Source organism: Neopsephotus bourkii, unplaced genomic scaffold (assembly GCF_033783945.1).
Source record: "Neopsephotus bourkii isolate Nb327-2 ecotype Australia unplaced genomic scaffold, CSIRO-AGI_Nbou_v1 NB_463, whole genome shotgun sequence".
NCBI classification, from domain to species: Eukaryota; Metazoa; Chordata; class Aves; order Psittaciformes; family Psittacidae; genus Neopsephotus; species Neopsephotus bourkii.
In genome coordinates this window covers 1,450,634-1,478,195 of record NW_026900965.1, presented here as the reverse complement: position 1 = coordinate 1,478,195, position 27,562 = coordinate 1,450,634, and the positions used below count along the sequence as shown (strand labels likewise).

The 27,562-nt window shown below is 49.7% G+C and overlaps 1 long non-coding RNA gene across 2 annotated transcripts in view; it reads right to left on the bottom strand.

Moving 5' to 3' along the window:
• LOC133210505 (uncharacterized) overlaps window positions 1–27,562 on the bottom strand; it is an 88,108-nt gene that overhangs the window by 5,251 nt on the left and 55,295 nt on the right. For both annotated transcript variants that reach the window (XR_009724957.1, XR_009724956.1), the window contains exons 7-8: window positions 2,275–2,506; window positions 2,100–2,193 (exon numbers count right to left, since the gene is read on the bottom strand). This is a non-coding gene — a long non-coding RNA (uncharacterized LOC133210505). The remainder of the gene's footprint in view (window positions 1–2,099; window positions 2,194–2,274; window positions 2,507–27,562) is intronic.

The window sequence follows — 27,562 nt, the reverse complement described above, 5'->3', positions numbered from 1 at the left end:
TGCTGCCTGTAATGAATGCAGCAGGGGAACGTGGTGTTTTAATGAAAGAAAACCCATTTCAAGCTTCTGAAGGGCTATTATAAGCTCTAGCACAATGAAACACAAGACATAAGCCTCTTTATATTTAATAATACATGTTATAGATTTTTTCCCTGTGGAGAAACTCCAATGAACACCTTTTTTGTTCAAATCTGTTATTGCAGATTCTGATTATTCACTGAAAATCTAAACCTTGAAGATGTGACCACATGATTTTCCAGAAAGTTCAGATTTCTGCACCAAAGCAGACACTTGCAAAGAGTTACGAACGTTTTGTAGAGCCATTGTTAGCACAAAACCAACTCTGACATTAAGTTTTTAATTAGCCGGTCCAAATGTGTATGCAAATGAAACTACTGACTCCCTGAAGCAAAAAGGCATCTACAATAGAAGCTACAGGAAAGCAGGAGTGTTCTGAACTTAGCATATAATAAAAGCAGATTCCTAAAGTCAGTTTATCTCATCTTGGCACACCAAACTTGCCAGCCTCCCACAACAACACACTGTGCCACCCAAGCCCCAGCTGCTGAAGGGGAGCCCCAAGTTTACTGTTACTGCTTTCTCCAAGAGAAGATATGCCAGTTAATCTGATTCAAACATCTGTATCTTCATAACTGATGCAACGCAAAGGTATTGTGGTTTAAAACGTGTATTTATTCCCCTTTAAAATATGGGGTCACCTCCGGAATACCGGCTACGCTGCATGTCTGATTGGCTTTTATTCCCCACATTGGAGCAGGCTGCGAGGGGAGGCAAAGCCTCAGTAGAAGGGGATTGAGATGCACAAGAGACAGAAGGAGGCAAAGAGAAAGAAAGCAGCTCAATTAATGGCCTGATCCTGGTGAGAAAACAAGTACAAATGTGGTCCCTGAAGTTGCCGCCGCTGGTTGCAGCAAGGAGCCTGATCGATAGATGTTAGTGATGGTGCAGGGAGGAAGGCAGGAGCCCTGCACCGGGTTACAGCGGACAGGGCACAAGTCCCCAGATCACAATAAAGCAGCTTGAAGGTGACAGATTTCATTGTTGAAGGTGATAAAACTCCCCGTGGCGCGCTGCAAAACAAGGGCTGGAGCTCAGCCTGCAGAAAGGGAGGCAGCGCCCAGACAATGCAGGGGGAGGTTTCTCCTCCTCTCCTTGCCCTGGCAATCAGCAGAGAAGTGCCCGAGGTGGAGCTGCTGCTCGTGAACTGAACCTCAGTATTTCCACTTGTGTGGTGGAAGTGCAACGGGGCTGCCACAGAGCAGGAAAAAGTAAAGGCTGTGCCTATGGAGACCCATCCAGAACAAGTCTGACCTTCACTGCCTTCAACCTGTGCCCTCTCTGCTTTGTGGAAGGGTTCAGTAAAGACAGGTGTCATCTCTTCTGGTCTAGCAGAGGCTCAGTCCCGGACTGTGCCCCCAATCGGGCTGCTTGAAATGCAGGAAAGACTCAGCAGCAAAGATGTGAAAACAAGAGGAAAATCAAAGCCTGAGACTAAACTAGCAATTAGACCAGCCTCGGAATACATTTCAGTCAAATCAATCCATACAAGGATTTCAGTCACGGTGCGCTGGTGCCCACACTTCTTCCTCCCTCCCTTCCTCTCCTGCAACCCAGCACTGCTGTCTGCTTCATCAGAATATGCAAGAAGTGCAGTGACAACACGTCTCCTAAGATGCTTTATCAGTTTTGCAAAGTCCCAGTTCATCCTCCTCCGTGGGCCTATTTACATATTGATGTATTTATTCGACTCTCTCTCAGGCATGCCCCATGAGATTCAACTATTTTATTTACAAAGACACTGGGGTTGCAGCTCCTAACAATTGAGTCAGCTGAGCTAGAACTTTGCATGTGCTTTCAGATTGATGTGTGAACAGACAAATCGGCCCCGTCAGCAATTCAGGAGCAGCTAGCGGGAGGACTGGTTAAACCCCATCTATATCACCCAGTCAATAGCTGCTGCATCTGGGGAAATGAACTGGGGTGTTGGGAGGCACAAATATGCAGAAGGGAAAGGTAATGAGCCAGCAGAAAGAGTGATGGATAAAACCTGGAGGAGAAACTTTGCCAACAGGACTCACCTTAGAAGGTTGGTGCTCCAGAGTGGTTTGTGCTTCATGGGAACTTGCAGGCTCTTGGGAGCTGCCCCTGCTCCATCTCACCCATCAAAGTCACCTGTAAAAACAGAACAAAGCTGTTCCTCACTGAGGGGTACACCTGGAGGAAAATGAGGGTGGGAGGAGGAGGGAGAAACACCTTGTGAGATCAAAGTCAGCAAAATGCCATTTAAGAGAGGCAAACTGCAGCCCTGCACTGATGTGATGCTCCAGGAAAGGGTCCAAAGCCCTTTCCATGGAGAGCATTTCCCTGGGCAGGCCTCAGTGGAACAACTCTCATCCTCCTTCTCCCCATCAGCACCTCATCAGGCTGCATTTGTCAATGCTCGCTTCTCCATACCCTATCCCTTCGCAGCCATGCTTCGTGGTATCTGTGGGAAGGAAACATCAAGGTGGCATTCCTATACCAGTATAATTTTCCATGTGCCATGCTGTGGACACACTGGGTTCTGCTTAAAGCCCCACAGCTCCTGCCCTGGCCCCCTGCAGCCATCACACCTAAACCTATTGTTGGCATTGGATCACAGCATCTCTAATCCACAGGGACCAGCAATGGACACCTCCAGGTGTACAAATGTGCAGCACGTGTTCCTGTTGGTTTCTCTGCCTCCCACCACACAAAATATGTCCACGAGAGCATTCCAGGCTCCCTCCAACACCAGAGCTGAAAAGTCACCTGCGTATTTAGCCCAGCATAAATCTGGCTGCTACTGCCTCTCACTGATGGCAGCTCCTCTGGTGCCAGCATTCTTCTCAGCATCCCTGACATTTCAAAGTTCTATTTAGAGACCTGCATGGGAATTTAAGTTTGAAGTTTTGTACTGAGCACTGTTATATAAATACCCTCCACCACCTGCCTATGGGTCTATCAGTGCCTTTAACTGAAGGGGCAGAGGCAGCCCAAGGAGGAAGCACTAAACAGCACTCAAACCATTTCAACAGCCGGCACTTGTCTCCCTTAATTCTCACCCTGCTCTTTTGCTGTCGCCAGACTAATGAATCACAGGTACAAGCTCAAGCATTAATTGCAACAATGAATCATGGGGTTTGTCTGTGCCTGGCCATTTCCAGCCTATAGGAATGCAGCTACTCCCGTTACTTTTATAATTATTATGAGTACAAAGCCAGCAACACGCTCTACATTTTGCAGGCATTAAAAAAAGACAGGGTATTTGGCCCGAAGCATTAACAATCTGGTGCATATGCAGGGGAGTGATGGATGCATCGCACTGACAGCCTGAAAATGTGTTTCCTGAATCATTTCTGTGCAGGAAACTTTCTGAAGGTGTTAGGAAAAGCACAGGTTTTAGGACGCTGCTGCCTCCAGCTCTGCTGGTCAACATGCTCCAGCAGGTCTGGGCCACTCATGGGTTGTTGGGACATCCAAGGCGCACGCTGCATCCACACTGCCCGGCTCATCTCTTCCCCACTGGAAAATTATAGAGGACAGGATGACTTTGGAGTGCAGATGGCTGGGGGGAAGAGCTCTGTAACCTCTGTGCCTCCAGGCTCAGGCTCAGCTTGAGCAACACCATAGAAAGCCTGCATGCAAAGGGATGCTGTGAACCTTTGATGGCGAGGCACATGCTGGGGACTCCCGGTACAGCTGGAGCTGTCAAGGGGACAACTCTTGGGTCTGACCCCAGTGACGAGGCTAATGGCTCACAGGGCAGACAGTCATTCCTCTAGAAGGGAATCTGGAGCCATCCACCCCGGTGCTGGGTGAGCCAATAACTCCTCCTAGCACAGGGATGGAAACACATCCTGAGGGACTGCACGAGGGTGCTGTTGTGAGAGATTAGATTATAGAGGTATTAAATGAGTAACGCACATGACGTGTCCTTCCCGGGCCAAAGCACCTGCATACACAATGTGTGGCTCTGATGTGGGGTTGACAGGTTCAGGCAAATGGCTCAGGACTAATTTTCAGTGTCAGACTGGCAGAATGCAGCCCAGGCTTTTGATGCTGGGGAAGATGAAGACGAAGCAAGGGAAACAGCTTTTGAGGGAGAAAACAAGAGCTAAACAGCCATAAGCCCCCAGTTTGTCATCCAGGCTCCAGGACCCGTTTCCTTTCTCTGCTAGCACCAAGGTTGGGGAGAAGTGGCTTGAAGGAGAGCTCAAGGTGAGCACCCATTATTTACTGCTGCTGATGAATAAGCAGCCCCCCACACTGTGTTTTCCTGCAGGACAGCAAAAGCTCTGCACTGCTGAACAGTCTGGTTACTTGTCATTTTTTGCCCCCCTGGGTTGTTTTTACATGCTTTTCCAGTGAAACGTGGTACCTCTATTGCTTGTTCACAAACACATAAACCAATGGCATTCTCCTCAGTCACCTCTGCAGCTCCAGCAGATCAAGCAGGGGAGAGCTGGAAAAGTCACCCACCAAGGCAGGGGCTGGGAGAACAACGTAAAAAATAAGGACCCAAAAGGATTTGTGTGGGGGTTTAAATAAACATAAAGTACTTCTCTCTGCCAGTTTAAAAGCTTGGGCTCGTTTGAACTTCCTAGGGAAGTGGGGAGCACTGAGGAGAAATTGGCAGGCTCTGATCTGGCTGCTTTTCTTTATCATGGGAAAATCCACTCCTGTCTCCTTGTCCAAGGGTCTGAATTCCTCATCTCACACTGTGTTTGCACAGCAGTGTGAAACGTATCCCCAACACTGCTCTTCATCCACACCTGACAATGCCAGAACAGCGAGGGCACTGAGACATGCAATGGGAATGGGGATGCCACAGAAGTGGGAAGCGAGTGGCCGCTCCTGTTCCAAGGCTGGACTCTGGTGCTCCATTCACCACATCCATGGGATTTCAAAGGCAAACCCAAGGCACGTATTTCCTCTTAGGTGCTCAAGGGTCCTGGTTTGGGAGCTGTCATCCCTGTGGGAAGCTCCCACCCCCCTTTCTACAAATGTTCCCCCTGCTGCCATTGAATCACCAAATGATGGAGAGACCATGGGGAGGGAGTGAAGCGGTGGTTATCACACTGCTCTGCTCACTTCACTTGTTTTAAATGACCATGAAAGCCAAGTGGGGGGAAGAAAACACACGTGGAAAGTTCACTGAGTTGCTGAAATGTCTTTAAAAGAGCATTATGGGCTGGATTATGATGCTTCAGCTCCCACTCATGGGATCTGCTCATATGATCAGGCACTTTGCCCAGGACCCTGTCTCTCAATGATCTGTATCTCTCACTGCAGATCTGGAGTTGAGGACGAGCAGATACCCACTCTGTGCACCTAACAGGGCATCTGGGGAGACTGAATGCTCCAGAAATGGCCAGGATGGGACCAGGCTGGAGGCACCTGGTATCACTGAGGGCTACAAGGGTTTTGTCCTTGTTTCACGGCAGCGTTTGCTATTCCGAGGAGGACAGCCAAGCCCAGGAGGAAGAAGCTGTACCCTATCTGCCCTGGCTATCTGCTCTCCCAGAAGCTCCACTTCTGGGCAGAGGAAGGGGTAGCCCGCTCTGCTCTTCACATGCAAAGGCCCCTCGGGCGCTGTGACAAAACCAGATGAAGCCACAAAGCGGCCTTGGTGAGATGCTGTCTCAAGGTAGAGGTATGGGAAGAGCTTGCAGGGGGGCTGCAGAGCTCGAGGGGGAGATGTGGGCAGAAGAGCACGTAATAGCAGCTGGTGTGGGAGAGGACAGTGACCAGAGGGACAAGAATGCCACAGGAGCAGGAGGGAACTTCCCATGGAGGGGGGCAGCAAACAAGACGCAAACGTGGGGAGAAGACTCAAGCAGAGAAGAGAGAGGAACTGCCCTGTGTGGCTGCAGCTTGAGTCTAGGAGACAGGGAGCTGGGGAAGGCAGGGACCACAGTTCAGCCCAGAGCAAGCCACCCACACCTGAGGGAGAAAGCAGGGCAGGCCCGTGTGGGAAAAGGGGGCTCCATGGATCCACTATGGGAGCCCAGGGATCTGACAGGGAACCTGCTGGACCTGCTGGGCAGCTGCACACGGGCTCACCTCAGAATGGAACAAAACCTGCCTCTGGCTTGTTACACCTCAATTTTATTAGGAGTCCAATATGCACTCAAGTAAATGAAGTGTGTTCCTCTCTAGTCCATCTTCTGCTAGATTGTAAAACCTTCTAAGCTGCAGGAAACGCTACCAAAACCCCTTCAGGAAGGATCCTGGCATGTTTATGCCTAAGTTCCAAGTCCATAAGTGCAAATCCAGAGGCATGTGAGAGGAGGAGGAGTTGAGCATCTCTGCCCTGCTGTGTGTGTCCCTCTCACACTGGCTGGGCACTGCACAGGAGCAGTTTCTAGGACACCCCATCTCCTTCTGCCCCTATCCTCCGTGCCCTAGATGTTTTCTCAAATGCCTTCCAACCACAGGAGCTCTGAAACCTAGCGAGGTTTCAAGGCAGCAAGGGTGAGGTGGGGATACAAATCCTATTTTGGCTGGGAAGATAACTAAAAGGCAGTCAGGGATGGGAGTGGGGAATGGAGACCTTCCTCAGCACCTCTTGCTCCACTGGGTCCCACTAGGTCAGCACTTCCCCGAATTGCTGTATCACCAGATGATGATTGGGCCTCTGACAGGACATGAATAAAGCCAATAAAGTTCTTATTTCTGGCTATAAAAACAATAAGGAAAAGCAGAGATGGGGGATAGGCTGCCCAAAGCTTCCCCTGGCTGCACTGAGCTGAGGGAGGCTCATGCCTATATGCCACGAGCAATAGGCTTGAAATGAAGCTGTAACTGCGTACAATCAGAAGCACTTCCCAATTCCTGCCAAAAACCCACCCACCACACCCCCACCACAACCCCCAAACCCACCCCAAAACCCCCACAACCCCCCCCACCAACCCCAAACAAACACCACCAACCCACAAACCAACCACACCAACAACACCCACCCACCAGCCTGGGGATATTTGGTTGGAGCACTCTGAGCAGTTCTGAGATTTTAAGAGGCATTTCTGTAGAGAGATTTCCTACACAGCTGCTGGCAGAAGAGCTGCCCTCATCCCTACCTGCAGCAGTTACACCACTCCTCTTACGAAGCTCTGCAAAAGGTGCAGATCCCAGCATGCCAACCCCTCCCAAGGCCAGGAGACAGTGGCTCTGAGTCTAGGTTTAAAGGGTGAAGGGGACATTTAGGAACAATTTCCTGGGTTTGCAGCCCCTGTAACCTCATAAGCCCTGAAATGAGCCCCTGGGATACATCCACTGGAGGTCCTGAGCAACCCATAAAATGTAAAGAGGGTGAAGGTATCTTTCTGCTACATCAGTGATTCCCTGTTCACAGCTGATAGAGCCTGAAACCCCAATAGTTTCAGAGACAGCCTGAGCACTGCAGAACAGGTCACAGAACCGTAGAATCCCAGACTTCTGTTGGAGGGACCTTAAAGCTCACCCAGTCCCAACCCCTGCCACAGGCAGGGACCCCTTCCACTGGAGCAGCTTGCTCCAAGCCCCTGTGTCCAACCTGGCCTTGAACACTGCCAGGGATGGGGCAGCCACAGCTTCTCTGGGCACCCTGTGCCAGCGCCTCAGCACCCTCACAGGGAAGAGCTTCTGCCTAAGAGCTCAGCTCAGTCTCCCCTCGGGCAGGTTCAAGCCATTCCCCTTGGCCTGTCCCTACAGGCCCTTGTCCCAAGCCCCTCTCCAGGTTTCCTGCAGCCCCTTTAGGCACTGGAGCTGCTCTAAGGTCTCCCCTTCAGGAGCCTTCTCTTCTCCAGGCTGCCCCAGCCCAGCTCTCTCAGCCTGGCTCCAGAGCAGAGCTGCTCCAGCCCTCGCAGCACCTCAGTGGCCTCCTCTGCACACCGGGAACACTGACACTTACCTGTGGACACCTGGACTGGCTCTGGATAAGGCTGCAGCTCCAGTTGGCTTCACGGCAGTGAGAGCAGCCTGCACCCCGCTGAGATCTAAGTCGGTAGCTGAAAAGAAACATTTAAAATGTGTGGTAACGCTGTTTAATGAGGTGGGCACCACCACAGGGGAAGCATCTAGCATGGCTGTCACTTCCTCTGCACCCGATGGCACGAAGCAAAGTTGCATTATTGTGGTGAGCTTCAACCCAGGAGCAGGTTCCTGGACAGTGAAGCCAGGAACAAAAGTTCTTCCAAACCAGCAGTGTCTCCAGCCCAGAAACTGTTGCAGTCTGCATGGGAAAACCTTCTGCTGGCCCTCTGAAGGCCATGGAGTTTAATGCGGATCTACAAACCAGTGAGTTGCCTCAATACCACAGGGCAAGATCTGGTTACACTTGTGCAAACAACCTGGCACCAGGCAGTGACGCACACCCCTATGCATTTAACTGTTCTGTTTTCCCAAGCCATAACCTCAGTTGCCGGCATAATGTTCTGGGAATATACATTTAAGGTGGAAAGCATTGCTGGAAACTGGCTATTCTTCAAAGGCACGTTTACTGGATGTTCCAATAGCCACGACTGAATAAATGTAGAGCAATATTACACTGGGTAAAAATACCTGGGATAAAAGAAGGGTGAAACTCTCATTACCTTTTTATTCCCTATTTTTATCAATGATCTAAATGATGCTGTGAAAATCCTTGTTGTGGCCAAGTCTGCAGATGCCAACAGGGAACCAAGGAGCTATCAATACCCAGCGATCTGAAATAACTGAGAGTTGGCCACACTCCAGTAAAACACAACTGAGTAAGTCCAATGCAAGGCAAGCCATAGGAAACCAGAAATGCAGGTTACACATACAGCATGCTGCCTCGGGAAGGGGCTGCTTTGAAAAGGACTTAGAGGACACCATGGAGCTCTGTCGTAAAGGGCCTCCTCTAACTCCTTGATGTCCAGAAAGGGCAATCACAGACCCCAGCAGGAAGAGCTCCTTCTCATGCAGTTCTGGTGACAAGCTGCTCGGAAGCCATGTTCACAGGATCATAGACTCACAGAATCAACCAGGTTGGAAAAGCCCTTTAAGCTCACCCAGTCCAACCATTCCCAGCACTGCCCAGGCCACCACTAACCCATGGCACTGAAGCCTCGTCTCCACGCTGTGTGAACACTTGCAGGGATGGTGCCTGCAGCCCTGCCCTGGGCAGCCTGTTCCAATGCCTGAGCACCTCTGGGGAAGGAATTGTTCCTCAGCTCCATCTAAACCTGCCCTGGGGTTCAGGCTATGCCCCTTCCTTCACAGAGAAAGAGAAAACACAGAAGAGATTTAGGCAAAGCCAAAGAAGGGCCACGGAGCTGGAAACAGCTCCAAGGAAGGAGCTGTGGAAAGGCAGGGGCCCAAGCCTGTTGGCTTATTGAAGACATGACTGAGGCACGATCTGATTACTGCTACAGGCACTACTCACGGGGAAAGGCGGTTGTGAAAGGGCTTCTGGGTATCACGATGCCTCCTCCAAGACAACTGCAAAAGGCAGCAATCGGTAATGTGACCTTGAAATAAAACAGAACAGAGAGAGCAGTGAAGGCTGTTCCATGCTGGACCACGTTTGTCACAGAACTGGGTGAAATGATGAGATGAGCTGGTTGTCAGCAGGCTCTTTAACTCACCTTCTGTGGGAAAATACATAGGCTGTCAGACTAAACAGGGCTGTTGTCGTCCCTGGATTACCAGACTGGAGTCTAGTTCTTGCACAAACTGTTTGGAGCAGGGATTTTGGAAGAATGGAGTAAGGCTCGGGCAGTATGAAAGACTTTTCCAAGCTGCCTCAAACTCTGCACTATGCTCAGGGGATACTTCCACTGCTTAAGCTTTACGTACTGTAAGTTATATGGCTGTCTCTTCCCAAATTAAGCAAACACAGACTCCCCCCTGCCGAGCTGAAAATCTCAGTATCAGTTTCTCCAGTCCTCACCAAATCCTCACCAGCCCGGCTCTGGAGAAAATGCATAAAGAACCCCTGTCTGCTCCCAGTTACAGCTGGGGAGCTGTGCAGCTATCAGTGAGGTTTCAGGGTGTAGCAGAGCAGAAACCAGCTCAGCATGCTCATCTTCTCAAGCTAAGTCTGTCCTTCTGTTTCGATAGATTAGCTCTTTGCCTGCATCTCCCCCTTGCACAGTGATGCCAGCCCGGCCACGGCAACAGTGAGCAGGGAACAGCGGGAGGCCCCGCTTCATCCAACACCGACTCCCAGATCTCTGACAGTGGCGGCTTTTGTTCTCCTGGTTCCTGTGTGATCTCTCCAGCCCTGTCTTACAGCACTCTGCATTCCTCCTTCAGGGCTCCCTCCTGAAGTAACTCCATAAAATAAGCATATTACTTTCCTCTTTCAAAGCCAGACCTGGCATCTGAGCAACAATGAGAAGTGATCAATCACCATGCTGACACAAAAGGGTCTTTTTCCACCTCTCCCTTGCTTTTGCAAGCTGAGCTGTAAGGAGTGAAAATCCAAGTTCTGTTTGAAAAAGCAGGGAACACGCAGACTCTGGCAGTGTGATGCAAAGAGTGGATTAAAATAGATTAAAATAGTGGATTCTAGATTAAAATAAGTGAACGCGTTGCAAAGAATAAGCTGATGAAGCTGATTTTACCTGTACATCTTCCTGCCAAGCTGAGATGGACACTAGTGTCACGGCTAGTGGGTGAACCATGCTTCTCACCACTCTCTTTGCCCCACACATCACACCATCCCTCGGCTGCTAAATCCCAAGTCCTCAGTGGGAACGAGGCAACCTTCCCACTTGGCTCTCGGGTGGAGTTCCAAGTTTTCTCAGTGGATCCAATGTCTGCTTAGACGGTGCCATCCCTTTCCTTGGGGGCAGCAGCAACGCTCCTCATCAAACAAGCAACTTCCTAACTGCAAAGTGTTGATGCTCTGGAACAGAAGCATTTCAGAGGGAGCATGCTATAGAAACAACAAAACAGGCTCTGCATGTTCACATTAACCTTCATTAATCTGGACACGTACAGCCTGTTTGATTGGCTTTTGATAAAAAATCCATTATCTTTTCCCAGGAATGAGAGCCTGGTTTGACCAGCTTCCTGCAGCCTCTCCTACACCTCCATCAGCCTTTGGTTTAGCTTGAAGCAGCACAGCCTGGTTGAGGTGTCTCCCCTGACCTTCCTCACTTAGTACATTTAGGTCCACGCTGCAGGACTGGATTCCATTCACACAAGCCCAAATACAAGTTGAGCTCCAGAGACCCACACAGCATGTCGCAGCTGCCATTGAACGTTCCAAGCTATGGGGCCAGACCAGGCCCATCCCAAGGAAATCACCCCAACATGCATATAGCAATACAGCACCCCATATATTTGGTGCACATAGCACCAAACATTTCATTCCCCAGATCTGCTCCCTAATGCAAGTGCAACCACTAGGAAGCTTCTCTCTGTATCAGCTTCTCTCCTCGCAGGACCTCATAATGCTTCATGGCCAGCCCTTTGCCATACAAGGCCCCTTTGTAAGAATTAGTGAAGGTTTTCCCCTGTTCTCCTCTGTTCTGGTGTGGCTAAACAAGATTTCCTGTAGCAGGAGATGGAGGGAGGCATGCCTGCAGCTTGACGCTTACCCTATTACCTTGTGAGTGTCACCTTCAGCGGTCTTCTCCCCGAAGCCTGGCTTGGCCCAGCAAACCCCAAGGCTCCTCTAACTCAACAGCAGGTTCTGAATAGAAACAGAAAGCCAGGGCTGAGGTTCAGGGAGGAAACCATGTATTCTCATGCTGGGGGCACTGAAGGGAAGAGGAAAGCAGGTGAATTCCCCTAAAGAAATCACCAGGATCATCACGGATTAAGACTTACTTTGGCATCTGAGAAGTTTCTGTAGCGTTCACTTCCTGCAGCAGGTTTTGTTAGCTGTTGTGTGTATGAGCAAATTCGGTGTGAGCTCAGCTCTGGTACGTTACCTGCCATGCTCAGATGACAGCTTGTGTGAGACATGCTCATCCACTAGTTATTTTCCAATTAGCATGTAGCTGTGGTGTGATGAGTAATGTTGTACGCAGAGAGGGAATCTTAATTTGTCTGCCCTTAAAACCGGTTACTGTGATTTCTAAGGAGTGTCAAACAATTGCAAATCTTAACCAACCAAAATAGAAGGTAACTGCCTACTGTCAAGTCTAATTTCACTAAACAATGGTATCATTAAATTCTTCTGCACTGGTTGATTTTCAACTGGAAGGAAGAAGGAGGTGTGACTCCTACGAGAGGAGAGGATTTCACATTTCTTCTTTGCTTCGATCTTTGGTTTATTTAATGGATTTATTTTGTGGGTTACATTTTAATCCTTGCCTTTCTATTAATGATAATAGGGGGATCTACAGTTCAGCTTCTCAGTGGTGAAGATATGAGGAGTGTGACTTACTGTGCTTACTGTAACTGGCCACTTTTAAACATCTCTGCTAACTCTGAAATAGCAGCGTTTGCTACGCCAGAAGATTGCTTCCACTGCAGAAATTTCAACCCCAAAGCATCACGCCCAGGCATGAGGCTCCTGCCTCAGGAGCTGATTTAAATCAGAGGCTGAAATAGCAGAAAAACCACTCTCCTGTTATTTTCACTCTTCCCCTCCTCACACTCTCATGCAACAAATCAGCCGCTACTCACAGCACATCTTCCAAAGATGAACATGGCTTTCCACAAAGAGGAGCGTAGGTAACAGTGTCACTGGAGCAGCAGAGTCACCACAGGCCTCTTCGAAGCAGCACAAGTGTCCTGCTGAACAGCTCAGCTCCCCTGCCCAATGGGAGCATGCTGAAGCTGAGGAATGCCTTGAACTGATGAGACCTTGCCCAGATGCTGTTTAATGAGGAGCAAAAGCCCAGATGAACATGAAGTTCAGTAGCTCAAATGATAGGTACATTAAGAGTAGTATTTACACAGCTAAACGTGGCTGGGATACAGCTACACATCAATGCTCTTGTGTGCTTATAGTATAGGAGCTGGAAGAGTAGTATCTGCTCCCAGTTAACTCTGGTGTGTGGACATATGAGAACAAGGTTTTGTTCCTATCCAGTTCCCCTCCTTCTACTGCAGGTGGAGGGTGAGTCTTTGCTCAGAGACATAAATGCAAGTTCTCTTAGATGTAATTGCTACCTCAGCTACACACAGAATACATATTTTATATACTCTAGTAAAACAGGGCCAAATAGAATATATAATATTTTATATGCTGTAATAAAACATGAACACCCCCAGTATTTTCTATCAAACACAGCTTATGGTGAGAGTGTATTAAGGGCTCAAAACATTAAAAAACAAAGGAGAAATCTCTCTCCTGATGGTGATTCCTCTCATGCCTTATCTCAACCACACCTCATGATACAAACCCCTGCATCTCCTCTGAAAAGAACCTCCAATTCTGTACCTGCCACAAAGCATCTTGATCCAGTCGAGATATTGCAGTTTTGAGCCTCCTTACATCATTTAGCAAGATTACACTGCCAAAAAGCAATTTCTCTGCAAGGAAAGCCCAGTAAGTCCTGCCTGATCCTTTTAGCTCTGTATCATCTGCAAATTTAATGACCCTCCACGCTGCGGCATGTGTAAATCTTTAATACAAGTATTAAAGAGCCCCAGCGGAGGATCTGCTCCTCAGTCACCTCCGTGCTGACACTCACCCTTAGCTTCAAGGCAATGGCTCTGCTGCTTGCCAGCATTTCACCCTTTTCAATACCAGATTATTCTAACCTACAAGCAGGGAGTTTGGACTATAATCCATCACACCACATTTTCTGCGAACCTTCTGGACAAGCAGATAGATTTATGCTATGTAGACGGATAGTTATTTCATTAGCATAAGTGATCAAATTAGTCTGACATGATTTACCTGCAATATATCCATGCTGACTCACTCCCGTTACAGTAAATTTCATCTCTCTAAAAAGCCCAGCTGCAAACTCACTGTATTGAAGATTTCCTAGGACCAACATTCATCTTGAGTCTTTGCCTCCTGCTGTTCCTGTTGTGGAGGAGCAGACACGTTTTTGTGTCATTTTGGGAATGGGCTGAACTGAAAGAAGAGCCAGACGGTACAGGAGTAAGTGGAGGGCTGCTACACTCAAGGACACCTGACTCCTTCTACAGACAGACACAGCACAAGGAATTAAGCCTGGTACAATACACTCAAAGTAAGATTTCATCTGATCCGACTTCCTCTGGATGCTGACAAAGCACCTTGAGCAAGAGAGAGCATGGAGCACGAACACTAAGCTCTACCTTGGGAGCTTCCAACCCCAAACAGTGTCATCACCTTCTACATCTAATAAAACTACTGAAAAAAACCCCCAAAACAACAAGAAAAAAGCTACTGCATGGCCAAATTCTCTTTGCCAAAGGAAGAATTTCCTGCCATGTAACCTAAATCTTTCCCACTGCAATCCAAATCCATTATTTCTTGCCCTATCCCTGCCCAACAGGAGAGTCAGGTCCAGTGACTGTTTCCAGACAGGCAGAAAGACCTGTTGTTCTTCCCCCAGGGCACCAGAAGAATTTTCATTCAAGCTGAATCCTCATTTCCCTCACTCCAGTGTCCGGTTGGGACCTGCAGCTTAGATGGACATCACAATCACACTGGTCATTTATCTTTCTCCAATGAAACGGGCCTCTGAGGGCATTTGCTGGCTTGGGGGCTTTGACAGGAAAGATTTCATTGAAAGAACTGAGCTGGAGCCCAGAGAAGCATCTCAGGAGGCCTCCTCATTTGCTCTGGGTATGCAAAATGGTTTCTTACACTTTCTTTACCTCCTATAGAATTACAGAATGGTTTGGGTTGGAGAGGATCTTAAGATCATTCATCCAATTCCAACCCCCTGCCATGGGCAGGGACACCTCACACCATGCCACCCAAGACTCTGTCCAACCTGGCCTTGAACACTGTAAGCCATGATGGCTTGCAGATTATAGTGTCCTTCTATGTAGGGTTTGCCCACCTCTGAGTGCAGCTGTCAAACCTCTAGAAGCAGCCAAAGCCCGCAGGGGCTGCTGTGGACACAGCACTCAGGAGCTGCCCTGGGGGCCTGGGGTATAATTCCAGCTCTGCTCTGTCCTCTTGTGCCACCTTTAGGCACATCACCTTCCTCTCAGAGCCATCTTCCCCTCCCACCTCGAGTGTGACTTGTATGCTTAAATCCTGAACTCCTCAGAGACCAACTCATGCATTTCTCAGGATCCACCAGACAACTACATCCATTTCCCAACTCTTTTTGTTAAAGGCAAGAACATCCTTTCATTTTGCTGTTGGTTGAACATTCAGGAGAGGTTTTTCACACAGGATTTAAGGACTTCTGAGGAGGTAACTTAGGAACTTACTACGTAACACCTCAAGGTTAATTTTGGTCTAGGGAAGCATCCTCGTACTGAAGATGCTTCCGAAGGTCCACTCCACAGGTAGGCTGTTGGGAACTGTCTGTTACCAACCAAATCATTAAATTACATTCTTAATTTCAACTGTATTCTTCAACACAGAGAAGCTACGTGCAACATCCTCCTGAGGGCAAAGTGAGTCAAGTAGTTATTAAATGGTCACAGTTAAAAGGCAGAACAAAGGTCCAGTCATTAAAGCATGCACAGAAAACCAAGCCTTTTCCCCCATATATTAATCCTCCATAAGGCTTCCACTGGCTGGCATGGCAAAATAATATAGCCAGAGATGATACATTTTCCTCCGACATATACTCTCATTTAGCTTCTTGGGTGAATCTCTTCATGCTCTTTGGGGTTTGCCTATTCTTTGGGTGTTTATAACAAGCTAAAGAGTGAGAGTCACCAACATGTCTCAAGCCTGTTATTTTGGATTAGTTAATCAAGAGGATAAGATGTGTCCCTGGGGAAGGACAGGTACCAGTGAGGCTTCATCCCTAACCAGTCTCAAGCATGTAACTTAAATGTATTTAAGCATCATCGACTTCAATAGTTTTTAAGCACCTACTTAAAATTAAGCTGTTTTGGTAACTTGGGACCTTGGTCAAGTCAAAGAACCTCTAGGAAATAAGGTCATGCTGCCTAAGGCCAAGGTCTGTATTCAAGCACATGCCACCCCCTGTAAATCCCTCAATCAACACATGATCTGTAGACTACCAGGAAATCTGAGTCTCTTCTCGATCAGCACCATCGAAGTCATGACAGTGCTGCAGAAACTGCTCTCTTTAATGACATGTGATCACTGAAGCTAAGCACGTACTGCATAATTAGTCAGAAAAATGAATTATTTAAGTAACTTGCATTTAACAAATAGCTCTGCCATTCTGATTGCAATGCAGTATTCAGTCACCATAAAAATGCATTCTTCTTATGCAGGAAAACAGATTTCTTTGCCTCCAAGACCCTGCAGGTTGGGGAGTTTTTCTGCCAGGGTTTTCAAACATGAAGTCCTATGTCCTTGCACAGATTTGAGGGTCAGGAGCAATGAGGTAGCTATCCAGGCAGACTGATCCCTGGAGCAGGTTCCTATTGGATTAAGCACAGCATTGCTGTGAATAGAGGAAAACAAACCAAAAAATAATGGGGAAAATGATAGCCTTTCTCTCATTTGACAGAGATCTTCATTTTCCCTCTTTTTTTGCACATACATTTTCAGTTTGTTAGACAGGTAATTACATGTCTGATGTAAAGACCAACCCTCCCAGCTCATGCTTCAGAGCTGACAGGATTAGCTGCAATTTTATCACAGTAATCATGAATTCAGTAGAAATGCACCTGGGGTGGAGGTGGAAGAAGAGCTCACTCGAGGTTTTCAAATGGGAGACCTGGTATCAGACATGGAGTTACTGCTCTTACCTTTAGCTTCATCTTCTAAATTTGGGAGAGAGACCTGAAGCAATGCAGAGCCGAGCAAAGCTCCCACAAGACAAGACAGGGTTCCAAGACCATCCCAGCTCACTCTCAGGAGCAGGCTAGGACACTTGGGCAGGACTGCACCCAAGCCAGTCAAGCTGCTCTTTCAGAAAGGCTGATCGAGTGGGCTAAACCCAGACAGTCCAAAACTTGAGCCAGTTTCCTACCATCCAACTCAGCATCTCAGTCCTGCAAATCCTGGCACTTCCATCCCAGCAGCAGTAAGGCAAAGCCAGCTCTGCCTGCCTGTCCTCCCTGCCCAGACCTGCCCTTCATTCCCTGTGGGTCCCCCCAGCTACATGCACTTGGACTGAAACACTTAACCCAGGTAATGGCTGGTAGCCACGCGGGCTAGTGAGCACATGTCATCTGTGGAGGACAGGAGTGAGAAACATCCCTCTGAGCCCAACCTTGCAGCTTCCTCTGAAGCATGGAGTGGACTCTGCTGGGAAGAAGAGGAGAAGGCGTGGGTGTGGAAGAAATCCATGGACATTTTCCCAAGGACACTGGCCCAGAGGTTCTGCTCCACTGTCATTAGCTGGTCTGGGGAGGTCAGACCAGGAGCTACATTGCCAAAGGCTGCCAAAATGAGGTGTAAATGAACAAACAAAATGATGAGAAATAAGCAGCAGTGAAGGGAACAAACACTGGGTTTAACAGCAGTTTCCACACACCTGGCACTGCATCTTGTCAAAACATCTTTATCTCAGGACCAGCACTGCATGGCAACAGCACTGTGCCATTCAGGGGCTTGTGGGGCAAAGAAACAGTTCTGCAGGACCCAAGGAGAAAGGAAAGATGGGAACAGCTTTGCTGGTTTTCTAGCGCCAGGGTGGCCGGTAGAGAAAACTGATGTTCCTGGACAGAACCTGGTGATACAGACTGGGTAGGAAATGAGTCCTGAAACCACCATCAGACATCCCCCAGTCTAACACACACTTGTTCTTGAGGTCTTCGGTCATTACCATTCCTGCACAGTTGTGCACAGAAGCACTTCTTTCTGACATATGCACACACAAACCAGGATCCAAACCTGCTCCTAAGAAGCTTCAGCACTGGAGACTCTCCCTCTCTATTCCAGGAAATCTGCTCACACCATTACTGTTCTCATCACTTCCCTAGCGTCTACACTGAACATCCCTCACTGTACATTTAAGTCCATTCTTACCCTTCCACTCCCTTAAGGATGTAACAGACCCATCCCCTCCTCTTTGCCAGAGCATTCCCAGGTGTCCTCTAAGTTGTCTCTTGCCCTGTTCCTGCCAGTTCCTCCAGTCTGCTCCCTGGGCAAGTGTTGTTCCAGGCTGCTGCTCACCCCTCTCTGGACTGTGCACCTCTGGCCTTCCCACTGAGTCTCACCCACACTGAACAAGCAGGGTCTCTTTTACACATCTTACAGCCACAATCCCTATTTCACAGGAGGGGTAAGACACAAAATGATCTGGTCAATCAGAGATGGGAGAAAAAGATGCCAGAGCCTCTGCTCTAACCACGAGCCTGGACCGGCTCGAAGAATGATAGTCTCCCATACACTTTGGATGAGGAAATGAAATCAGGAGCATCACAACTGAATTGGGATGCCTGGTCATTTCAGCCATATCACAACCATGCTCTGCTGTTGCTACTGACGTCCCCTAAGCTGCCCTTTAGCAGCACGTCCCTTTCTGAAGCTGCCAGAGCCTTTATTCTTCCTGAGAATAGCTGCCTGCTCGTGCACACAGAGGCAGAGGAAGGTTGGACACTGTGTGTTGCATTGTACTGTCAGGCTAAATAGAAGCTGATGGGATAATAATTAATTGCAGTCTCCCTGTAACAGAAGACAAGACAAAGCAAGAGATATAAATAAAATCATCAAAGGAACTCAGAGAATAGGAGCTGTGTCTGCGTTTTGTGAGCAATTTAAAAGCCAGAGGAAGGTTGGGAACCCAAGGACTGAAAAGCAATAAAAATCTATGGAGCCCTCACAAAACCGTGGCAGCGCCTCGCTGATCTGTCTTGTTACCAGGCAGGGGTATAAATTCCCTCAACACCTTTGTTGTTTAAGGAGCTGGAAAGGGAAGGGGGAGAGAAAAAGGCTTGAAGCGGGAGTGACCCCCAGCTCACTCAGACCCGAGCAGCGGGGAGGTGCCCTCGCTGCAAATGGAGGGGACAGAAGTCACCCAGCTCTGCTCCGAGGACAGCAACCTGCCAGCACGGGCTGCCGGCCTCTCTGTGCAGCCAGGAGGGCTTCAATGGAGCCATTTTAAACCCTCTTTGTAGCAGGAGGGCTCCTCTCCTCATGGCTGCACAAAAGCAAACCCTGCCCTGCCCTGTCACTTGCCACAGCCCAGCTGCCTGTCCCTGCTTGCCGGCTGTTGTCACAGCGTCACCCTCCAGCTCAGGGGGGAGAAGCAGAGAGGAGGCAGAGCCAGAGCTGAAAGAGCCCCAACACCACCCCAACCTCATGAGCAGCTGCAACCTGGAGACAGGGTGGGAGAAGAGAGGGGAGCTCTCCCCCTGCACCACCCCATGAGCCTGTGAATGAAAGAGGATGGATAAGAAGGGAGGAGAGGGAAAGAAGGGAGAGAGCCCTCATTGACATTTGGGCTGAAGTGCTGCTGGTACAGGCTCTTCTCCTGGAAAACATTCAATTCATCTCCATCTTGCCATTATACATTCAGTTCAACTCCACATGGCCATTAACCCCACCACAGAGATAAAGACACTTCCCTCATTCATTCCCTAAAGTGAATGGCAAGGCTGGGAAGAGAGGGAAAGCAAGGAGGCACATCCTCTGCCTCTATGGTAAAATCTTTTCTTGTTAAGCAGGTACACACCAGGGACAAGTGGGAAGCACAGATCCCAAATCCCAGCCTTAGTCTGAGATCTGGGTTGTGGATTTGGGTTTTTCTCTCCCTCTCCTTTTAAATTCTCCTTTCAGAAATTCCTTCTCTGGTTAAATGAAGCCAAGGTAAAGAAAGAGCAGCTCATTAAAATGAACTGCCATTGCATGATATCCCCCCCAAAGGCAAACACAATCTTCTTCCCCAAAGGAACAAATAAGCCATCAACTAAACAATAACTTCCTTAGCATAGCCAGCAAAGTCTTTCTTCCACTCACTTACCTAAACAATGAACAAAGCAACCAAGAGATGAAAGTCACCTCCCATTCCCTGGGCTGGCCGCCCATCCCCTGCCTGTTCCATCTCTGGAGCAGCACCGATGGTCGGGAAGGGATCATCTCCTCCTGCTGCCCCACACAGGGCTCCCTGCAGGAGCTGGAGACCTGCTGGCAGTCACCAGAGAGAGGGGACCCCAACACATCACTCCCTGCCTTGTGCCTCCTTGCAGGCCAGGCTTGTCAGGAGGAAGATGTGGCATGGCCACAGCAAGACTTGTAGGCAGCAGAGCTCTTCCAGCCCCAGAGCTTTGGTCTGCTGGGAGAGCTACAACTTGTGCCACTGCTTCTGTGCAGGCATCAGAACTGCTGCTGGCTTGGTTGACTTTAGGGACCAAGTCCTGGATCTAAAAGCCTGTGCTGTCTTAGCTAAGGATCAGCTACAGCTGACCTGTAAGCTGGTCACGCTGGCAACAGAGGAGAGCTGAGCACATGCTGAGCGAGAGCAGCTCTCCCTTCCCAGCAGGGGGGATGATCCAAGGATCTGGAAGCATGATGCTCAGCGCAAGCTCAGCACTGCAGCATCCTCACTTGGCTTAAGAGAAATAAAGAAGGCCAGGTTGGATGAGGCTTGGAGCAAGCTGCTCTAGTGGAAGGTGTCCCTGCCTATGGTAGGGGTTGGAACTGGAGGAGCTTTAAGGTCTTTCCAACCCAAACCATTCTATGAGTCTATGATTTCATTTCTATTACCAAAAAGACCAGAGAAGTCTCCCTGCACGTACTGCTTAAGCTGAGCACATCTCAGAGCCAGAGCACAGCTAAGGTGCTGCGTGGGGGAGAGAAAACAGTGAGTTAATGCATGTCCTTGACTTCAAGCAAGTCAAGAGCTGCTACAGAGAGTAGGAGAGATCTGGAAAACACCCAAATGTTTGTGGGGCCTGCCACCAGCTTCTCCCTCTAGCTTGCAAGCAATCCTGTGGGCAGGGAGAAGGGATGCAGGCTCCAAGCTGCTGCCAAGGGAAGAGTGCACTGTGCAGCAAACAAGCACTGAACTCAGAGCTCAGCTGCTGTTATGGCAGCTCGAGTGAGCCAGCTTCCCACACCTTGTTCCTCAGAGACCACCCCAGTGCAGACCTGCCAGCTGGGGGTGCTTGGGATTGCTCCTTCAGTCCAGATGAGCCATCTTTCCCATGCTCTAAACGTGTGTAAACACTTTGCTCCTGCTCCTTGTCCCTCTGTGGAAGGAAGGATGGACTCAGGTAAATGAGAATTCACAGCAGTACTACTGGCATTTCACATTTCACATCTATGGTCCCCGCAGGTTCTAGAAGACAAGCACAGCCCAGTTTGCTCCTCCCAATCCAGACCCATGTTAAACATACCGGAGTCAAGGCCATTTTGAGATGGATTCCCTCTGGGTACTTTAGGACAGTCTTGTGCTGCCAGATGGTACAACAGAGCCACAAGGCAAAGGCATCACGAACACATAAAGTCACCAAAGGCTGCAGCTTGATGAGGAGGTCTCTGACAACCCTTATTCCCTTGCCCAGGAGCCCTCAAGGCTGAAGTCATTCTCTGATGAACCTGAGAAGTGGGGAAGAGCATTTGGCCCAGGTCTTTGGTGTTTGATAGCCACTAAAAAGGTGGCTGCAGCCTGCTCCCTGTCCTAGGAGGACACAAATCAGCCCACAGCTCTGACACCAGCTGTTTGTTACAGCACTTGCCTGAGAAGAGAGCCTCCTCAACCAGCTGCTATGAGGTCCAGAAGCCTCTTCTGTCCAGTGCACAACCAGCTGTGATCTCTGACCTGAAAACCAACACAGTCCTGAGGTTTACACATGAAGTGAGGCCTCACCCCCCAAAACATCACCAATTCCATCCCTTCATGCCAGCTACAGCTGACTGGAGGGACAGAAGTGCCTGCTGAGGCTGGAAGTGTCATGAGGCAACCGTTGTGACTGCAGGGCTCGCGCTGTGAAGCCAACTCCTGTGGCAGGTCAGATCCCCGACATCACATTCAGAACAAGAGCGTGTCAGCAGGTCTTTCACACAAACCTGTCTGTCTTTATGCTGCACAGAGCAGAAGCATGAACAGTCACTCACCTGAGCTGCAGGAAGAGACCTGTCAGCAGTGGGGCAGTCACCTTTAGCTGAAACACAGAACTCCAAAAAGAAAGGTTTGAAAGCTGGAGCAGACGCTCATCTGTCGCATCTGCAGCTGTAAAATATCCCCTTCCTATAGCCATCCTTTTTTCCACCTGCATCCAGGCAACAGGAACTACGTTCCCTGCCACAGTCATCATTACACACACCACTACAACCTGCTTGAGATAATTCCTGCTCCCAGGCAGGGGAGAGGGGAAGCAACGTTGTTGGAATAGCTCCTGTTCAATTGTCCAGAAGGTGATTGAATGCTGTAGCATTCAGATCCACACAGCCAGCGAGGGAGAGGTCAGGGGTGACAGAGAGCATCTTGCCGTGTGAATATAGAGTGGAAAGAGAAGTATCTCCCTCTGATCCCATTTAAAGTCCTTTGTGCAGTGTGAGCATCAAGAACAGGTCTGAAGAAAAGCTGACACCCACCACAGAGTCCAGAAAGGGGGTGATTTGGTCCAAAGCTTAGAAAGTACTCCAACCTTTGCATGGGAGGAAGGGATGGGTGCAGGCATCTCCTCTGCTCATCCTGGACATGGATCCCAGGTTATTGTTGTTTTGATCTCAGCTGCTGGCTCATGTGGTCCAGATGCAAGACAGGGCCAGGACCTGGAACCTCCTGTGGTTATCGTATCTGAATCATCTTGCCTGCCATGCAACTTAGGAAATATGCATGGGTGTGAGCACACCTGCAGAACCAACAGAGCTCAAGCTTTTTATCAGTAATAAGTGATAACACCCAGACTTTGAGTGCCTATTCAGATTAGTTCAGTAATTAGTAGTTAATATACTCAGTGATAGGACACGTGAAATGCAAGCAAGAGGCTCTTTTGATCTTCTGTCCTTGTGCTCTCAGATCCTGGACTATGAGGCACGAGGAACCGACTGACTACACACATGGTAGGTGGGTGCTCATGACCCATGAAGAAGGCTGCAATCCTGTCTTCATGCCCTGCACTCCAAGATCTGCTGTCTCGTTTCAGCTTGTGAGGTTACCTGGAAGGAGGCAGTTGGTTGAGAACTCATGGATTTTAAACAAAACCGAAGCTGGCACCAGGGATCCTGCTGGATATGAGACATACACAAGGAGGGTCCATCCCACTTCAAGGGCTGGACAGACTCTTCAGCCTTGTGAGAAGTTGAAGGACACAATACAAGAGTTGGAGGCATCCAGACTGCTTGGGAGAGCTGCTGCAGTGCCAGGCCTGGGCTGGGCAGCTGCTCCCAGCACATGGTACTCAAAGACACCAGTTCCCTGCTCCTCAGGAGCAACACACTGTCTGCATCTGCAGAGCCATCAAGGGAAGGAAGAGCAAGACACAAACCAGAGGACGGCCATGATGATCTAATCGAGTTGCACTGCTAATGTCACAAGGAAGGAAACCTGTACCCTGTAGTTCATTTCTGCTTTACTTCACTGTACATGCTCCAAGAGGCAAACCAGACACCAGCAGTTCTCACTGCCACAGGATTCGTGCCCCATCCAGCTGAGCTCCAGCTGGCTGAGCTCCTGCAGACAACTGAGGGCTGGAGCAGCACTAAGTGGATGTGTTAAAACTCTCCCTCTGACTGAGATTTGACAGTACCTGAGGGGCAGCAGGCCAGTGCTCTATTTGACTTTCCATGCTCTCTCCATCATTCCTGGCCTCACGTGTTGCAGAGTTGAACTCCCTGTTCCTACAGCAGCATGCAGAGGCACAAAGCCATTTTGTGAGAGTCCCCTTTTCAGGCAGATCAGATTTACCTGATGCAGACAAGAAGCAGCTCAGAGACAGCAGCAGCATCCTAAGAGGCCCTTCAAGGGCAGGATGGCATAGAGCTCTAAGTCCTGAGGCAACTTGTCAGCTTAAACTTATCTGCTCGAGACCTGCAAGCACTGAGCTAGTACCTGCAGAGTGTTATGCTTCAGAACAGCTCCGCACTCGTACAACAGCTTCTCTGCTCTTTACAAGAGAATTAAACCTTCACAAAGGTTTTGTTTTACAGACATTTTCCTTCTCATGAAGCTTCTGATGCAGCGTGCCTGTTGTGCTGCAGAGCTATGGTATGAATATGACATTATTGCCTTGCCACAGTCCTGTGAAATGGTTAAGAAGAAACACAGAATGAATCAGACTGGTTTAAGTTGGAAGGGACCTTAAAGCTCATCCAGCTCCAACCCCTGCCACGGGCAGGGACCCCTTCCACTGGAGCAGCTTGCTCCAAGCCCCTGTGTCCAACCTGGCCTTGAGCACTGCCAGGGATGGGGCAGCCACAGCTTCTCTGGGCACCCTGTGCCAGCGCCTCAGCACCCTCACAGGGAAGAGCTTCTGCCTAAGAGCTCAGCTCAGTCTCCCCTCGGGCAGGTTCAAGCCATTCCCCTTGGCCTGTCCCTACAGGCCCTTGTCCCAAGCCCCTCTCCAGCTTTCCTGCAGCCCCTTTAGGCACTGGAGCTGCTCTAAGGTCTCCCCTTCAGGAGCCTTCTCTTCTCCAGGCTGCCCCAGCCCAGCTCTCTCAGCCTGGCTCCAGAGCAGAGCTGCTCCAGCCCTCGCAGCATCTCCATGGCCTCCTCTGGCCTTGCTCCAACAGCTCCAGGTCCCTCTTGTGCTGCTGTCCCAGAGCTGGATGAGGGCTGCAGGGGGGGTCTCCCCAGAGCACAGCAGAGGGGCAGGATCCCCTCCCTGAGCTGCTGCTCATGCTCTGGGGGTGCAGCCCAGCACATGAGGGGGTTCTGGGCTGCAAGTGTAGACTAAGAGATTATGTTGAACTTCAGAACAGTCATATCCCAAGGGAGCTGACATCCTCACAACCCTCTGGGGTGTCAGGTGTGGACCAGCATTATCATACCAAGGCCTGCATGCTCCATAGACCTGGTGCATCATGGTGTGACCACATAGCCACATGGACCAGAGCTGCATGGATGGGACTGCCACCAAGGGCTGTGCAAGCAGAGGTGCTCGGGTCACTCAGTAAAAATCAGGGTTGCATGACGCTGGCTCCCTACTCCAGGTGTAGGATAGACCCTGAACACGGGGATGACAGCCAGGCCTTGGCTCAATGGCTGCTGGCACACCGGGGGTCATGGCTCTGGCTCTTCGGGGACTCGATCCTCATCCCTCAGCTGTACTGAGTTTGCCCCAGACAAACAAGTAGGGCACAAACTGAGAGCTCCAGAGCAAGCTGGGAGGAAACAGATTTGAGTTCTCTGTACAAACCAACAGCGAAACCAGTCCTTGGTGGCTTCTCTTGTGGGACACTTCAAAGACACCATGCATCCACAATGCTGCTGCTGCTGCCCTGGGGAAGGAGTCATTGAATACCCTCCATGAATGAGGAGTGAAAATGAAGCAGTTTGATTTGGCACGTGCACCATAATAAAGATCCCTGAATGCTCAGCTTCTAATTGAACCTAAAGCAGGCTGTTAATTCCATCTTCACTTCCAGCCTGGAAGGAAAACATGTTATACCCGAGGGCCAGGACTGATGAGCAGAGCCATAAATCAAGCAGTTTACAAGACCAGCAATTAGGAAACAAGCCGGCAGAAGGGAAAACTCTGTCAGTAATAAAGCAGACACACCACAGGATCTGCTGAGTGCTCAAAGCAACTGGGGACATGCAGCCCTTTCCACACTCCGTCTCTAATTCTTCCAGTCACACTGCTGCCTTTTCCCTCTCTCCTACTTCCCTTTATTTCCTCCTGTCCCCCCTCCAGTTTATCCTCTGTTCTTTCCCTCCCCCCATCCAAAAGGCCTGCTCTCCCAGGGAATGCAAGAACACACCTGCTGAGCAAATGGATTTACCAGCTGCAAATGGAGCAGGTAAATCCAGGAGCAGAGGCTTGTGCCTGGTGCCAGTCCCCACAGACACAGATACAGGCAGCCCTATGAGTGCAGGGGTGATGGAGGGAGCAATGCGCTGCTCTCCAGCCAAAGGAAGCAAAACAGTACCTGAGCCCCTTGGCAGGGCACAGTGCAGTAGGTCCCATGATGGTGTTGCTGGGGGAATAAGTGGCAGTGCACAGAGCTGATCATGTAATGAAGGGCTGGGATGACTTTAACCATCGAACCTGCCTTCTGCCTTGGTCATCTCTGATCTCTTCCAGCATCAGTCAGACCCAGCTCCCTTGACTTTGACAGCAACTTCCAACACCCTTCCAACATCTCCTGCTCGATTTCCAGTTCCCTCTCCTTAGTCATCATTGCAAATCCTGCCCTTGATTTCCTTCCCCAAAACGACCTCCTGGAGTGGAGTCACTTGGTGGACAAGGGGGTTCAGACCCACTGCTGGTCCTGACCCCCTGCGCAGAGGGGAGACTGCTCCAGGGTCTGACACTCATTCCCAGATGCTGCATTCCTGTTGCTGCAGAGCTCTGTGTGGCCTGGGACACCAGCACAGTCAGGCCTGAGCAGCTGTTCTGTGCACGTGCAATCTGAGTGCAGGCAATGGGTGTTCAACCAGGCTCTGCCCCTTGCTCAGAGCACTGCCACATCTCTAGGACATCACATCTTTCGGAAATCACAGCCAGCAGTGATATGTTTTGTCTACTTTGGCACCTGGTATGTGCATCACTCTCCCCGACAAGAGAGGAACATGGCTATTTATGAGCCTTATTTTGTCAACAGGAGGGAGACCAGACAATCCTCCAGTTATCCCAAGAGCGAACAGATCCATTTACACAAAGGGTTAAGTATGTGATATTCCAGTGCAGCCTGGAGCAATGTTTTGTAAAGTCCACTCTGGAAACACTCACTGTTATCACCCATCAGAGGCTGAGGGTAAAAGCAGAAGGAACAGGATCAGTAGTCATCGAGCCCCAAAGTACACACTCAGCCTCCGGCATTCCCACACATCTCAGCTCACTTTTCCAACCAACCTCAGCTGCCAATGCCTTTTCCTTTTGCTGTTTATCCTCCCAAAAGCCAAGGCTGACACTCGCATGACACCAGGCACAAGCACAGCCTCTGGACAAACCATGAGCTGCCCCTTTGTCCAGGCAGCAAAGGTCCCACCAGCCTCCTGCTGGGGAGGGCAGGAGGAATGTGGGTGCCTCAGGGCTCTCAGGACAAGGCCACATGACACTGATGACCACAGCACCCAGTCAGGCCCAAGGGTGACCTCATGTTGTCTTCAGGTTGTCAGGGAGGGCTGAGAGCCACTTAAAGGAAACATGGATGAGTGTAACCCAACGGCCTCCCCACTGCGCGCGGTTTGGAGCCTCTCCAGTGAGCTTCTCTCTTGAATGGAGAGGGGAAAGATTTGGCAGGAAGAGTTCTAGTGCACAAGAGGGGGAATCATCTCTAACCTTGAACACAGAGACTAATAATCCTCCTCCCTTAGCGCCAGGGCAGGGAGGCTTTGATGAGCCCCTTGGCAAGAGCTGTTGGAAGAAGCTACAATAGAAAGTTAACAAATTGGGTTAAAAGGAAATAAAGGAGAAATCATTTCAGTGCAAAGATATTCCAGAGAAGGAGCAAACA